This window comes from Silene latifolia, chromosome 1, assembly GCF_048544455.1.
Source record: "Silene latifolia isolate original U9 population chromosome 1, ASM4854445v1, whole genome shotgun sequence".
Taxonomy (NCBI): domain Eukaryota; kingdom Viridiplantae; phylum Streptophyta; class Magnoliopsida; order Caryophyllales; family Caryophyllaceae; genus Silene; species Silene latifolia.
Window position 1 is genome coordinate 135463584 of NC_133526.1, and position 3224 is coordinate 135466807.

Below are 3224 nucleotides of genomic sequence, written 5' to 3' on the forward strand. Positions count from 1 at the left end.
TCTGCTCTTTATGGGCTTTGCAAAGCTCGCCTAAAGACGGGCGGATTTGTGACAATCCGCTCGGATTTGCTGAACACGGGACGGGCGGATTTGCTCAAAGACGGACGGATTTCTGTCCAGAGAAATTTGCTTGTTTTCCTCAGCTGCAAAGACGGACGTCTTTTTCCCAGGACGGACGGATTCTTCAAGACGGGCGGATTTTTAGAAATCCGCTCGGATTCTTTAACAGTCAAGAAAATTTCAAAATTCAGCGCAGTTCAGGACGGGCGTCTTTTCCGCAGGACGCTCGGATTGCATAAGACGGGCGGATTCTTGGGAATCCGCTCGGATTCTTCCTCTGTGTACACGGATTCAGTTCCACCCGTGCACAGCGCATTCCCTTTATCATTCTTTCATTCTTTCTTCAAGTCTTGTGTTCTTCATTGTGGGGGCACTACTAAGGCATGGATAGCCTAAGCAATTGCCATCCCCACACTAAGGTAAAGCACTACACATCAATTGAAATTGTTAGTCCCTCCCTCACTTCTCTCAAGAATGACAATTATTTTGATCAAAGTAAATAAAAATCCAAAGATGACAAAAATGCAATACAAGAATTGAAATGTAAGTTAGGGAGTTAGAAATATTTACAAGTGGTGGTTTAGGGAGGACTCCACCAAACTCTCATTCTTGATGAGATGTCAAGGGGGCATGTTCAAGGTGTTGTTGATGTTGCTCAACACCTTGAAGAAGTAATCAAAAGCTTGTTCATTATCATGGTAGAGGTCCTCAATGGACCGTGGCCCTTATTGTTGATCATGATCGATGGCATGTCCAATGTAGGGATTAAAAATCCCTTCAAATTCGTCGTCCCAAAGACCACAAACTTCATTGAGTTGATCATTGAAAATCTCTTGCTTAGATGGAGACAACTATCCCAATTTCTTCTCTTGGCCAATGAGGACATCTTCTTCTTCCTTGGTTGATTTTGATGAGCTTTGCAAGCTCTCCTTGTCACAATTCACTTGCTCTTTGAATGGAGCATCTTCAACTTTCTTCTTCCATTGGAGTTCCGATTTCTTCTTCTCATCTTTTCGGCTATAATGATCAATCATGAAACATGGTTCATGCAAACGAGGAGCTCTCATGGTCTTGTCAAGATTAAAAGTTATGCTTTCATCTCCCACTTCTAGAGTGAGCTCACCATGTTTCACATCAATCACCGCACCCGCGGTGTGTAGGAAAGGTCTTCCTAGGATGATTGGAATGTTGGAATCTTCCTCCATATCAACAATGACAAAGTCCACCAGGATGAAAAACTTCCCAATTCGCACGGGGACATCTTCCCATATCCCTAACGGTGTCTTCGTCGATCTATCGGCCATTTGGAGTGTGATGTTGGTGCATTTAAGCTCTCCCATCCCCAACCTTTTACTCACCGAGTATGGCATGACACTCACACTAGCCCCTAGATCACATAAGGCTTTGTTGATCGTCGTGTCGCCAATGGTACACGGTATTGAGAAGCTTCCCGGATCCTTTAACTTTGGAGGTGAACTCCCTTGAAGTATTGCACTACTCACCTTAGTGAAGGCGATAGTCTCAAGTTTCCGGATCGACTTCTTCTTTGTGAGGATATCTTTCATGTACTTTGCATAGGCCGGAACGTGATTGATTAATTTCGTGAAAGAAATTGAGACTTCTAAATTCTTCACAATTTCCATGAACTTTCCAAGTTGATCATCAAATTTGGGCTTGGCTTGACGACTTGGAAAAGGAAGTCTAATCACAATGGGCTCCTTCTCCTTGGCCTTGTCTTCATTTTTCTTTGAACTTTCTTCTTTTGATGATTCTCCATCTTTGGAGTTTTGCACAATTTCTTCCTTTTCACTAGCTTCCACAACTTCATCCTCAACTTGCTTCTTCGGTGCTTCATACCTTGTACCACTTCTCAAGTGAATGGCACTAACCGTTTCATGTCTAGGGGGATTACTTTGAGGTGGTAATTGCCCCTTTTGTCTTTGTGAGCTTGAAGATGCTAGTTGAGTCAATTGTGTTTCCAACATCTTGGTGTGAGCTAGAATGTTGTTGATGGTGGTTTCTTTTGCTTGGCTATCTTTTTGCATTTGAGTGAAAAATTCTTGTTGATTCTTTTGCATTTGGAGGACCGCTTTTTGGACATCAAAACCTTGGTCATTTTGGTGATTGTATGGATTTTGATTTTGGTAACCTTGGTTTTGATTGTAAAAGGGTCTTTGATTTTGGTTTCTCATGGGTGGTGGAGTGTATGTTGTTTGAGGGTTTTGAACATTTTGGCTTTTGTATGAGAGATTTGGATGAAATTTGGTGTTTTCATTGTAAAAGTCGGAATAAGGGGTACCACTCTTGTATGCTTGGAAAGCATTCACTTGTTCATTTGTTCCCCTACATTCACCTTGGTCATGTCCCAAAGTTCCACAATTCTCACATATCCCACTTGGGATTGATGAGGATGCCGTCATGGCATTAACATGATGCTTCGATGATTTTGAGTTTTCCTCAAGTCTAGCCATAGCTTGTTCAAACTTCAAGTTGATTGTGTCAATGTGAGCACTAAGTTGAGCACCCAATTGAGTAACGGAGTCCACTTCATGCTTTCCTCCTCTAGTAGCCTTGCGAGGTCTACTATATTGTGAGTTATGGACCGCCATTTCCTCAATCTTGTTCCATGTTTGATTGTCATCAACTTCGGTGAACATTCCATTTGATCCCATATTGAGAATGTTCCTAGAATCTTCATATAAACCATAAACCATTCCAAAATTGTTGTACCAAAAACCATTCGCTAAGTCCATGGTGAGGACATGAGCGACAAATTCCTTTAAACCGCTCCCAAGCTTCATACAAAGACTCTTCATCCCTTTGCTTAAAACCCGTAATTTGAGCTCTTAGCATGTTGGTCTTTTCCGGTGGGTAGAATTTTTTGTAGAAAGCTAGAGCCAACTTCTTCCAAGAATATATTCCAAGGGTGGCCTTATCAAGGCCCTTCAACCATTGCTTCGCGGTGCCGATTAAGGAAAAAGGAAATAAGACCCATCTAATTTGGTCTTGAGTCACGCCCGTTTGAGAGATAGCATCACAATAATCGCAAAAGGTTTCCATATGAGAATGAGGATCCTCACTAGGCATCCCCTCAAATTGGCTCCTCTCAACTAGTTGGATGAAGGCGTACTTGGCAATAAAATTTCCGGTGAGATGTTGCGGTG

General features: G+C 42.2%; 1 non-coding gene across 1 annotated transcript; it reads left to right on the forward strand.

The window, feature by feature from the left end:
- Nucleotides 1-2806: 2806 nt before the first annotated feature.
- Nucleotides 2807-2913, forward strand: LOC141618755 (small nucleolar RNA R71). Its single transcript, XR_012531491.1, has one exon. It is a non-coding gene; the product is annotated as a small nucleolar RNA R71 (small nucleolar RNA).
- The last annotated feature ends 311 nt before the right edge of the window (nt 2914-3224 follow it).